This window comes from Oncorhynchus keta, chromosome 21 (assembly GCF_023373465.1).
Source record: "Oncorhynchus keta strain PuntledgeMale-10-30-2019 chromosome 21, Oket_V2, whole genome shotgun sequence".
Taxonomy (NCBI): Eukaryota; Metazoa; Chordata; class Actinopteri; order Salmoniformes; family Salmonidae; genus Oncorhynchus; species Oncorhynchus keta.
The window spans coordinates 54,175,002-54,188,204 of NC_068441.1; the positions used below are offsets into that span (position 1 = coordinate 54,175,002).

The window sequence follows — 13,203 nt, forward strand, 5'->3', positions numbered from 1 at the left end:
CCTACTAATCTCACTGTGACCTCCTCCAGGTCTCTGTTCTCCTACTAATCTAACTGTAACCTCCTCCAGGTCTCTGTTCTCCTACTAATCTCACTGTAACCCCCTCCAGGTCTCTGTTCTCCTACTAATCTCACTGTAACCCCCCTCCAGGTCTCTGTTCTCCTACTAATCTCACTGTAACCCCCTCCAGGTCTCTGTTCTCCTATAAATCTCACTGTGACCTCCTCCAGGTCTCTGTTCTCCTACTAATCTCACTGTGACCTCCTCCAGGTCTCTGTTCTCCTACTAATCTCACTGTAACCCCCTCCAGGTCTCTGTTCTCCTACTAATCTAACTGTAACATCCTCCAGGTCTCTGTTCTCCTACTAATCTCACTGTAACCCCCTCCAGGTCTCTGTTCTACTAATCTCACTGTAACCCCCCTCCAGGTCTCTGTTCTCCTACCAATCTAACTGTAACCTCCTCCAGGTCTCTGTTCTCCTACTAATCTAACTGTAACCTCCTCCAGGTCTCTGTTCTCCTACTAATCTCCCTGTAACCCCCTCCAGGTCTCTGTTCTCCTACTAATCTAACTGTAACCCCCTCCAGGTCTCTGTTCTCCTACTAATCTCACTGTAACCCCCTCCAGGTCTCTGTTCTCCTACTAATCTAACTGTAACCTCCTCCAGGTCTCTGTTCTCCTACTAATCTAACTGTAACCTCCTCCAGGTCTCTGTTCTCCTACTAATCTCCCTGTAACCCCCTCCAGGTCTCTGTTCTCCTACTAATCTCCCTGTAACCCCCTCCAGGTCTCTGTTCTCCTACTATTCTCACTGTAACCCCCTCCAGGTCTCTGTTCTCCTACTAATCTCACTGTGACCTCCTCCAGGTCTCTGTTCTCCTACTAATCTCCCTGTAACCTCCACCAGGTCTCTGTTCTCCTACTAATCTCCCTGTAACCTCCACCAGGTCTCTGTTCTCCTACTAATCTCACTGTGACCTCCTCCAGGTCTCTGTTCTCCTACTAATCTCCCTGTAACCTCCACCAGGTCTCTGTTCTCCTACTAATCTCACTGTGACCTCCTCCAGGTCTCTGTTCTCCTACTAATCTAACTGTAACCTCCTCCAGGTCTCTGTTCTCCTACTAATCTAACTGTAACCCCCTCCAGGTCTCTGTTCTCCTACTAATCTCACTGTAACCCCCCTCCAGGTCTCTGTTCTCCTACTAATCTCACTGTAACCTCCTCCAGGTCTCTGTTCTCCTATTAATCTCACTGTGACCTCCTCCAGGTCTCTGTTCTCCTACTAATCTCACTGTGACCTCCTCCAGGTCTCTGTTCTCCTACTAATCTCACTGTAACCCCCTCCAGGTCTCTGTTCTCCTACTAATCTCACTGTAACCCCCCTCCAGGTCTCTGTTCTCCTACTAATCTCACTGTAACCCCCTCCAGGTCTCTGTTCTCCTATAAATCTCACTGTGACCTCCTCCAGGTCTCTGTTCTCCTACTAATCTCACTGTGACCTCCTCCAGGTCTCTGTTCTCCTACTAATCTCACTGTAACCCCCTCCAGGTCTCTGTTCTACTAATCTCACTGTAACCCCCCTCCAGGTCTCTGTTCTCCTACCAATCTAACTGTAACCTCCTCCAGGTCTCTGTTCTCCTACTAATCTAACTGTAACCTCCTCCAGGTCTCTGTTCTCCTACTAATCTCCCTGTACCCCCTCCAGGTCTCTGTTCTCCTACTAATCTAACTGTAACCCCTCCAGGTCTCTGTTCTCTACTAATCTCACTGTAACCCCCTCCAGGTCTCTGTTCTCCTACTAATCTAACTGTAACCTCCTCCAGGTCTCTGTTCTCCTACTAATCTAACTGTAACCTCCTCCAGGTCTCTGTTCTCCTACTAATCTCCCTGTAACCCCTCCAGGTCTCTGTTCTCCTACTAACCTGTAACCCCCCTCCAGGTCTCTGTTCTCCTACTAATCTCCTGTAACCCCTCCAGGTCTCTGTTCTCCTACTAATCTCCTGTAACCCCCTCCAGGTCTCTGTTCTCCTACTAATCTCACTGTAACCCCCTCCAGGTCTCTGTTCTCCTACTAAGGTGACCTCCTCCAGGTCTCTGTTCTCCTACTAATCTCCCTGTAACCTCCACCAGGTCTCTGTTCTCCTACTAATCTCACTGTGACCTCCTCCAGGTCTCTGTTCTCCTACTAATCTAACTGTAACCTCCTCCAGGTCTCTGTTCTCCTACTAATCTAACTGTAACCCCCTCCAGGTCTCTGTTCTCCTACTAATCTCACTGTAACCCCCTCCAGGTCTCTGTTCTCCTACTAATCTCACTGTAACCCCTCCAGGTCTCTGTTCTCCTATTAATCTCACTGTGACCTCCTCCAGGTCTCTGTTCTCCTACTAATCTCACTGTGACCTCCTCCAGGTCTCTGTTCTCCTACTAATCTCACTGTAACCCCCTCCAGGTCTCTGTTCTCCTACTAATCTAACTGTAACCTCCTCCAGGTCTCTGTTCTCCTACTAATCTCACTGTAACCCCCTCCAGGTCTCTGTTCTACTAATCTCACTGTAACCCCCCTCCAGGTCTCTGTTCTCCTACCAATCTAACTGTAACCTCCTCCAGGTCTCTGTTCTCCTACTAATCTCACTGTAACCTTTCCAGGTCTCTGTTCTCCTACTAATCTCACTGTGACCTCCTCCAGGTCTCTGTTCTCCTACTAATCTCACTGTAACCCCCTCCAGGTCTCTGTTCTCCTACTAATCTAACTGTAACCTCCTCCAGGTCTCTGTTCTCCTACTAATCTCACTGTAACCCCCTCCAGGTCTCTGTTCTACTAATCTCACTGTAACCCCCCTCCAGGTCTCTGTTCTCCTACCAATCTAACTGTAACCTCCTCCAGGTCTCTGTTCTCCTACTAATCTCACTGTAACCTTTCCAGGTCTCTATTCTCCTACTAATCTCACTGTAACCCCCTCCAGGTCTCTGTTCTCCTACTAATCTAACTGTAACCTCCTCCAGGTCTCTGTTCTCCTACTAATCTCCCTGTAACCCCCTCCAGGTCTCTGTTCTCCTACTAATCTAACTGTAACCCCCTCCAGGTCTCTGTTCTCCTACTAATCTCACTGTAACCCCCTCCAGGTCTCTGTTCTCCTACTAATCTAACTGTAACCTCCTCCAGGTCTCTGTTCTCCTACTAATCTAACTGTAACCTCCTCCAGGTCTCTGTTCTCCTACTGATCTCACTGTAACCCCCTCCAGGTCTCTGTTCTCCTACTAATCTAACTGTAACCCCTCCAGGTCTCTGTTCTCCTACTAATCTCACTGTAACCCCCTCCAGGTCTCTGTTCTCCTACTAATCTAACTGTAACCTCCTCCAGGTCTCTGTTCTCCTACTAATCTAACTGTAACCTCCTCCAGGTCTCTGTTCTCCTACTAATCTCACTGTAACCCCCTCCAGGTCTCTGTTCTCCTACTAATCTCCCTGTAACCCCCTCCAGGTCTCTGTTCTCCTACTAATCTAACTGTAACCTCCTCCAGGTCTCTGTTCTCCTACTAATCTCACTGTGACCTCCTCCAGGTCTCTGTTCTCCTACTAATCTCACTGTAACCCCCTCCAGGTCTCTGTTCTCCTACTAATCTAACTGTAACCTCCTCCAGGTCTCTGTTCTCCTATAAATCTCACTGTGACCTCCTCCAGGTCTCTGTTCTCCTACTAATCTCACTGTGACCTCCTCCAGGTCTCTGTTCTCCTACTAATCTCACTGTAACCCCCTCCAGGTCTCTGTTCTACTAATCTCACTGTAACCCCCCTCCAGGTCTCTGTTCTCCTACCAATCTAACTGTAACCTCCTCCAGGTCTCTGTTCTCCTACTAATCTCACTGTAACCCCCTCCAGGTCTCTGTTCTCCTACTAATCTAACTGTAACCTCCTCCAGGTCTCTGTTCTCCTACTAATCTAACTGTAACCTCCTCCAGGTCTCTGTTCTCCTACTAATCTCCCTGTAACCCCTCCAGGTCTCTGTTCTCCTACTAATCTCCCTGTAACCCCTCCAGGTCTCTGTTCTCCTACTAATCTCCCTGTAACCCCCTCCAGGTCTCTGTTCTCCTACTAATCTCCCTGTAACCCCCTCCAGGTCTCTGTTCTCCTACTAATCTCACTGTAACCCCCTCCAGGTCTCTGTTCTCCTACTAATCTCACTGTGACCTCCTCCAGGTCTCTGTTCTCCTACTAATCTCCCTGTAACCTCCACCAGGTCTCTGTTCTCCTACTAATCTCACTGTGACCTCCTCCAGGTCTCTGTTCTCCTACTAATCTCACTGTAACCCCCTCCAGGTCTCTGTTCTACTAATCTCACTGTAACCCCCCTCCAGGTCTCTGTTCTCCTACCAATCTAACTGTAACCTCCTCCAGGTCTCTGTTCTCCTACTAATCTCACTGTAACCCCCTCCAGGTCTCTGTTCTCCTACTAATCTAACTGTAACCTCCTCCAGGTCTCTGTTCTCCTACTAATCTAACTGTAACCTCCTCCAGGTCTCTGTTCTCCTACTAATCTCCCTGTAACCCTCCAGGTCTCTGTTCTCCTACTAATCTCCCTGTAACCCCCTCCAGGTCTCTGTTCTCCTACTAATCTCCCTGTAACCCCCTCCAGGTCTCTGTTCTCCTACTAATCTCCCTGTAACCCCTCCAGGTCTCTGTTCTCCTACTAATCTCACTGTAACCCCTCCAGGTCTCTGTTCTCCTACTAATCTCACTGTGACCTCCTCCAGGTCTCTGTTCTCCTACTAATCTCCCTGTAACCTCCACCAGGTCTCTGTTCTCCTACTAATCTCACTGTGATCTCCTCCAGGTCTCTGTTCTCCTACTAATCTAACTGTAACCTCCTCCAGGTCTCTGTTCTCCTACTAATCTAACTGTAACCCCTCCAGGTCTCTGTTCTCCTACTAATCTCACTGTAACCCCCCTCCAGGTCTCTGTTCTCCTACTAATCTCACTGTAACCCCCTCCAGGTCTCTGTTCTCCTATTAATCTCACTGTGACCTCCTCCAGGTCTCTGTTCTCCTACTAATCTCACTGTGACCTCCTCCAGGTCTCTGTTCTCCTACTAATCTCACTGTAACCCCCTCCAGGTCTCTGTTCTCCTACTAATCTAACTGTAACCTCCTCCAGGTCTCTGTTCTCCTACTAATCTCACTGTAACCCCCTCCAGGTCTCTGTTCTACTAATCTCACTGTAACCCCCCTCCAGGTCTCTGTTCTCCTACCAATCTAACTGTAACCTCCTCCAGGTCTCTGTTCTCCTACTAATCTCACTGTAACCTCCTAAAGGTCTCTGTTCTCCGACTAATCTCACTGTAACCTACTCCAGGTCTCTGTTCTCCTACTAATCTCACTGTAACCCCCTCCAGGTCTCTGTTCTCCTACTAATCTAACTGTAACCTCCTCCAGGTCTCTGTTCTCCTACTAATCTCCCTGTAACCCCCTCCAGGTCTCTGTTCTCCTACTAATCTAACTGTAACCCCTCCAGGTCTCTGTTCTCCTACTAATCTCACTGTAACCCCCTCCAGGTCTCTGTTCTCCTACTAATCTAACTGTAACCTCCTCCAGGTCTCTGTTCTCCTACTAATCTAACTGTAACCTCCTCCAGGTCTCTGTTCTCCTACTGATCTCACTGTAACCCCCTCCAGGTCTCTGTTCTCCTACTAATCTAACTGTAACCCCCCTCCAGGTCTCTGTTCTCCTACTAATCTCACTGTAACCCCCTCCAGGTCTCTGTTCTCCTACTAATCTCACTGTAACCCCTCCAGGTCTCTGTTCTCCTACTAATCTAACTGTAACCTCCTCCAGGTCTCTGTTCTCCTACTAATCTAACTGTAACCTCCTCCAGGTCTCTGTTCTCCTACTGATCTCACTGTAACCCCCTCCAGGTCTCTGTTCTCCTACTAATCTAACTGTAACCCCCTCCAGGTCTCTGTTCTCCTACTAATCTCACTGTAACCCCCTCCAGGTCTCTGTTCTCCTACTAATCTAACTGTAACCTCCTCCAGGTCTCTGTTCTCCTACTAATCTAACTGTAACCTCCTCCAGGTCTCTGTTCTCCTACTAATCTAACTGTAACCTCCTCCAGGTCTCTGTTCTCCTACTAATCTCACTGTAACCCCCTCCAGGTCTCTGTTCTCCTACTAATCTAACTGTAACCTCCTCCAGGTCTCTGTTCTCCTACTAATCTAACTGTAACCTCCTCCAGGTCTCTGTTCTCCTACTAATCTCCCTGTAACCCCCTCCAGGTCTCTGTTCTCCTACTAATCTCACTGTAACCCCTCCAGGTCTCTGTTCTCCTACTAATCTCACTGTAACCCCTCCAGGTCTCTGTTCTCCTACTAATCTAACTGTAACCTCCTCCAGGTCTCTGTTCTCCTACTAATCTCACTGTAACCCCTCCAGGTCTCTGTTCTACTAATCTCACTGTAACCCCCTCCAGGTCTCTGTTCTCCTACCAATCTAACTGTAACCTCCTCCAGGTCTCTGTTCTCCTACTAATCTCACTGTAACCTCCTCCAGGTCTCTGTTCTCCTACTAATCTCACTGTAACCTCCTCCAGGTCTCTGTTCTCCTACTAATCTCACTGTAACCCCCTCCAGGTCTCTGTTCTCCTACTAATCTAACTGTAACCTCCTCCAGGTCTCTGTTCTCCTACTAATCTCCCTGTAACCCCTCCAGGTCTCTGTTCTCCTACTAATCTAACTGTAACCCCTCCAGGTCTCTGTTCTCCTACTAATCTCACTGTAACCCCTCCAGGTCTCTGTTCTCCTACTAATCTAACTGTAACCTCCTCCAGGTCTCTGTTCTCCTACTAATCTAACTGTAACCTCCTCCAGGTCTCTGTTCTCCTACTGATCTCACTGTAACCCCCTCCAGGTCTCTGTTCTCCTACTAATCTCACTGTAACCCCCTCCAGGTCTCTGTTCTCCTACTAATCTAACTGTAACCTCCTCCAGGTCTCTGTTCTCCTACTAATCTCACTGTAACCCCCTCCAGGTCTCTGTTCTCCTACTAATCTAACTGTAACCTCCTCCAGGTCTCTGTTCTCCTACTAATCTAACTGTAACCTCCTCCAGGTCTCTGTTCTCCTACTGATCTCACTGTAACCCCCCTCCAGGTCTCTGTTCTCCTACTAATCTAACTGTAACCCCCTCCAGGTCTCTGTTCTCCTACTAATCTCACTGTAACCCCCCTCCAGGTCTCTGTTCTCCTACTAATCTAACTGTAACCTCCTCCAGGTCTCTGTTCTCCTACTAATCTAACTGTAACCTCCTCCAGGTCTCTGTTCTCCTACTAATCTCACTGTAACCCCCTCCAGGTCTCTGTTCTCCTACTAATCTCACTGTAACCCCCTCCAGGTCTCTGTTCTCCTACTAATCTAACTGTAACCTCCTCCAGGTCTCTGTTCTCCTACTAATCTAACTGTAACCTCCTCCAGGTCTCTGTTCTCCTACTAATCTCCCTGTAACCCCCTCCAGGTCTCTGTTCTCCTACTAATCTCCCTGTAACCCCCTCCAGGTCTCTGTTCTCCTACTAATCTCCTGTAACCCCCTCCAGGTCTCTGTTCTCCTACTAATCTCCCTGTAACCCCCTCCAGGTCTCTGTTCTCCTACTAATCTCACTGTAACCCCCTCCAGGTCTCTGTTCTCCTACTAATCTCACTGTGACCTCCTCCAGGTCTCTGTTCTCTTACTAATCTCCCTGTAACCTCCACCAGGTCTCTGTTCTCCTACTAATCTCACTGTGACCTCCTCCAGGTCTCTGTTCTCCTACTAATCTCACTGTAACCCCCTCCAGGTCTCTGTTCTACTAATCTCACTGTAACCCCCCTCCAGGTCTCTGTTCTCCTACCAATCTAACTGTAACCTCCTCCAGGTCTCTGTTCTCCTACTAATCTCACTGTAACCCCCTCCAGGTCTCTGTTCTCCTACTAATCTAACTGTAACCTCCTCCAGGTCTCTGTTCTCCTACTAATCTAACTGTAACCTCCTCCAGGTCTCTGTTCTCCTACTAATCTCCCTGTAACCCCCTCCAGGTCTCTGTTCTCCTACTAATCTCCCTGTAACCCCCTCCAGGTCTCTGTTCTCCTACTAATCTCCCTGTAACCCCCTCCAGGTCTCTGTTCTCCTACTAATCTCCCTGTAACCCCCTCCAGGTCTCTGTTCTCCTACTAATCTCACTGTAACCCCCTCCAGGTCTCTGTTCTCCTACTAATCTCACTGTGACCTCCTCCAGGTCTCTGTTCTCCTACTAATCTCCCTGTAACCTCCACCAGGTCTCTGTTCTCCTACTAATCTCACTGTGACCTCCTCCAGGTCTCTGTTCTCCTACTAATCTAACTGTAACCTCCTCCAGGTCTCTGTTCTCCTACTAATCTAACTGTAACCCCCTCCAGGTCTCTGTTCTCCTACTAATCTCACTGTAACCCCCTCCAGGTCTCTGTTCTCCTACTAATCTCACTGTAACCCCCTCCAGGTCTCTGTTCTCCTATTAATCTCACTGTGACCTCCTCCAGGTCTCTGTTCTCCTACTAATCTCACTGTGACCTCCTCCAGGTCTCTGTTCTCCTACTAATCTCACTGTAACCCCCTCCAGGTCTCTGTTCTCCTACTAATCTAACTGTAACCTCCTCCAGGTCTCTGTTCTCCTACTAATCTCACTGTAACCCCCTCCAGGTCTCTGTTCTACTAATCTCACTGTAACCCCCCTCCAGGTCTCTGTTCTCCTACCAATCTAACTGTAACCTCCTCCAGGTCTCTGTTCTCCTACTAATCTCACTGTAACCTCCTCCAGGTCTCTGTTCTCCTACTAATCTCACTGTAACCTCCTCCAGGTCTCTGTTCTCCTACTAATCTCACTGTAACCCCCTCCAAGTCTCTGTTCTCCTACTAATCTAACTGTAACCTCCTCCAGGTCTCTGTTCTCCTACTAATCTCCTGTAACCCCTCCAGGTCTCTGTTCTCCTACTAATCTAACTGTAACCCCCTCCAGGTCTCTGTTCTCCTACTAATCTCACTGTAACCCCCCTCCAGGTCTCTGTTCTCCTACTAATCTAACTGTAACCTCCTCCAGGTCTCTGTTCTCCTACTAATCTAACTGTAACCTCCTCCAGGTCTCTGTTCTCCTACTGATCTCACTGTAACCCCCCTCCAGGTCTCTGTTCTCCTACTAATCTAACTGTAACCCCCTCCAGGTCTCTGTTCTCCTACTAATCTCACTGTAACCCCCCTCCAGGTCTCTGTTCTCCTACTAATCTCAAAGTGACCTCCTCCAGGTCTCTGTTCTCCTACTAATCTCACTGTAACCCCCTCCAGGTCTCTGTTCTCCTACTAATCTAACTGTAACCTCCTCCAGGTCTCTGTTCTCCTACTAATCTCACTGTAACCCCCTCCAGGTCTCTGTTCTACTAATCTCACTGTAACCCCCCTCCAGGTCTCTGTTCTCCTACCAATCTAACTGTAACCTCCTCCAGGTCTCTGTTCTCCTACTAATCTCACTGTAACCTCCTCCAGGTCTCTGTTCTCCTACTAATCTCACTGTAACCCCCTCCAGGTCTCTATTCTCCTACTAATCTAACTGTAACCTCCTCCAGGTCTCTGTTCTCCTACTAATCTCCCTGTAACCCCCTCCAGGTCTCTGTTCTCCTACTAATCTAACTGTAACCCCCTCCAGGTCTCTGTTCTCCTACTAATCTCACTGTAACCCCCTCCAGGTCTCTGTTCTCCTACTAATCTAACTGTAACCTCCTCCAGGTCTCTGTTCTCCTACTAATCTAACTGTAACCTCCTCCAGGTCTCTGTTCTCCTACTAATCTCACTGTAACCCCCTCCAGGTCTCTGTTCTCCTACTAATCTCCCTGTAACCCCCTCCAGGTCTCTGTTCTCCTACTAATCTAACTGTAACCTCCTCCAGGTCTCTGTTCTCCTACTAATCTCACTGTGACCTCCTCCAGGTCTCTGTTCTCCTACTAATCTCCCTGTAACCCCTCCAGGTCTCTGTTCTCCTACTAATCTCACTGTAACCCCCTCCAGGTCTCTGTTCTCCTACTAATCTCCCTGTAACCCCCTCCAGGTCTCTGTTCTCCTACTAATCTCCCTGTAACCCCCTCCAGGTCTCTGTTCTCCTACTAATCTCCCTGTAACCCCCTCCAGGTCTCTGTTCTCCTACTAATCTCCCTGTAACCCCCTCCAGGTCTCTGTTCTCCTACTAATCTCACTGTAACCCCCTCCAGGTCTCTGTTCTCCTACTAATCTCACTGTGACCTCCTCCAGGTCTCTGTTCTCCTACTAATCTCCCTGTAACCTCCACCAGGTCTCTGTTCTCCTACTAATCTCACTGTGACCTCCTCCAGGTCTCTGTTCTCCTACTAATCTAACTGTAACCTCCTCCAGGTCTCTGTTCTCCTACTAATCTAACTGTAACCCCCTCCAGGTCTCTGTTCTCCTACTAATCTCACTGTAACCCCCCTCCAGGTCTCTGTTCTCCTACTAATCTCACTGTTACCCCCCTCCAGGTCTCTGTTCTCCTATTAATCTCACTGTGACCTCCTCCAGGTCTCTGTTCTCCTACTAATCTCACTGTGACCTCCTCCAGGTCTCTGTTCTCCTACTAATCTCACTGTAACCCCCTCCAGGTCTCTGTTCTCCTACTAATCTAACTGTAACCTCCTCCAGGTCTCTGTTCTCCTACTAATCTCACTGTAACCCCCTCCAGGTCTCTGTTCTACTAATCTCACTGTAACCCCCTCCAGGTCTCTGTTCTCCTACCAATCTAACTGTAACCCCCTCAGGTCTCTGTTCTCCTACTAATCTCACTGTGACCTCCTCCAGGTCTCTGTTCTCCTACTAATCTCCCTGTAACCTCCACCAGGTCTCTGTTCTCCTACTAATCTCACTGTGACCTCCTCCAGGTCTCTGTTCTCCTACTAATCTAACTGTAACCTCCTCCAGGTCTCTGTTCTCCTACTAATCTAACTGTAACCCCCTCCAGGTCTCTGTTCTCCTACTAATCTCACTGTAACCCCCTCCAGGTCTCTGTTCTCCTACTAATCTCACTGTTACCCCTCCAGGTCTCTGTTCTCCTATTAATCTCACTGTGACCTCCTCCAGGTCTCTGTTCTCCTACTAATCTCACTGTGACCTCCTCCAGGTCTCTGTTCTCCTACTAATCTCACTGTAACCCCCTCCAGGTCTCTGTTCTCCTACTAATCTAACTGTAACCTCCTCCAGGTCTCTGTTCTCCTACTAATCTCACTGTAACCCCTCCAGGTCTCTGTTCTACTAATCTCACTGTAACCCCCTCCAGGTCTCTGTTCTCCTACCAATCTAACTGTAACCTCCTCCAGGTCTCTGTTCTCCTACTAATCTCACTGTAACCTCCTAAAGGTCTCTGTTCTCCGACTAATCACACTGTAACCTACTCCAGGTCTCTGTTCTCCTACTAATCTCACTGTAACCCCCTCCAGGTCTCTGTTCTCCTACTAATCTAACTGTAACCTCCTCCAGGTCTCTGTTCTCCTACTAATCTCCCTGTAACCCCCTCCAGGTCTCTGTTCTCCTACTAATCTAACTGTAACCCCCTCCAGGTCTCTGTTCTCCTACTAATCTCACTGTAACCCCCTCCAGGTCTCTGTTCTCCTACTAATCTAACTGTAACCTCCTCCAGGTCTCTGTTCTCCTACTAATCTAACTGTAACCTCCTCCAGGTCTCTGTTCTCCTACTGATCTCACTGTAACCCCCCTCCAGGTCTCTGTTCTCCTACTAATCTAACTGTAACCCCCTCCAGGTCTCTGTTCTCCTACTAATCTCACTGTAACCCCCCTCCAGGTCTCTGTTCTCCTACTAATCTCAAAGTGACCTCCTCCAGGTCTCTGTTCTCCTACTAATCTCACTGTAAACCCCCTCCAGGTCTCTGTTCTCCTACTAATCTAACTGTAACCTCCTCCAGGTCTCTGTTCTCCTACTAATCTCACTGTAACCCCTCAGGTCTCTGTTCTACTAATCTCACTGTAACCCCCTCCAGGTCTCTGTTCTCCTACCAATCTAACTGTAACCTCCTCCAGGTCTCTGTTCTCCTACTAATCTCACTGTAACCTCCTCCAGGTCTCTGTTCTCCTACTAATCTCACTGTAGCCCCCTCCAGGTCTCTATTCTCCTACTAATCTAACTGTAACCTCCTCCAGGTCTCTGTTCTCCTACTAATCTCCCTGTAACCCCCTCCAGGTCTCTGTTCTCCTACTAATCTAACTGTAACCCCCTCCAGGTCTCTGTTCTCCTACTAATCTCACTGTAACCCCTCCAGGTCTCTGTTCTCCTACTAATCTAACTGTAACCTCCTCCAGGTCTCTGTTCTCCTACTAATCTAACTGTAACCTCCTCCAGGTCTCTGTTCTCCTACTAATCTCACTGTAACCCCCTCCAGGTCTCTGTTCTCCTACTAATCTCCCTGTAACCCCCTCCAGGTCTCTGTTCTCCTACTAATCTAACTGTAACCTCCTCCAGGTCTCTGTTCTCCTACTAATCTCACTGTGACCTCCTCCAGGTCTCTGTTCTCCTACTAATCTCACTGTAACCCCCTCCAGGTCTCTGTTCTCCTACTAATCTAACTGTAACCTCCTCCAGGTCTCTGTTCTCCTACTAATCTCACTGTAACCTCCTCCAGGTCTCTGTTCTCCTACTAATCTCACTACACCCCCCTCCAGGTCTCTATTCTCCTACTAATCTCACTGTAACCTCCTCCAGGTCTCTGTTCTCCTACTAATCTAACTGTAACCTCCTCCAGGTCTCTGTTCTCCTACTAATCTAACTGTAACCTCCTCCAGGTCTCTGTTCTCCTACTGATCTCACTGTAACCTCCTCCAGGTCTCTGTTCTCCTACTAATCTAACTGTAACCTCCTCCAGGTCTCTGTTCTCCTACTAATCTAACTGTAACCTCCTCCAGGTCTCTGTTCTCCTACTGATCTCACTGTAACCTCCTCCAGGTCTCTGTTCTCCTACTAATCTCACTGTAACCCCCTCCAGGTCTCTGTTCTCCTACTAATCTAACTGTAACCTCCTCCAGGTCTCTGTTCTCCTACTGATCTCACTGTAACCTCCTCCAGGTCTCTGTTCTCCTACTAATCTCACTGTAACCCCCCTCCAGGTCTCTGTTCTCCTACTAATCTAACTGTAACCTCC

The 13,203-nt window shown here is 48.6% G+C and overlaps 1 long non-coding RNA gene across 1 annotated transcript; it reads left to right on the plus strand.

Moving 5' to 3' along the window:
• Positions 1-1,185: 1,185 nt before the first annotated feature.
• Positions 1,186-8,797, plus strand: LOC127910444 (uncharacterized). Its single transcript, XR_008074914.1, has 4 exons — positions 1,186-1,349; positions 4,121-4,200; positions 7,744-8,261; positions 8,422-8,797. It is a non-coding gene; the product is annotated as an uncharacterized LOC127910444 (long non-coding RNA).
• The last annotated feature ends 4,406 nt before the right edge of the window (positions 8,798-13,203 follow it).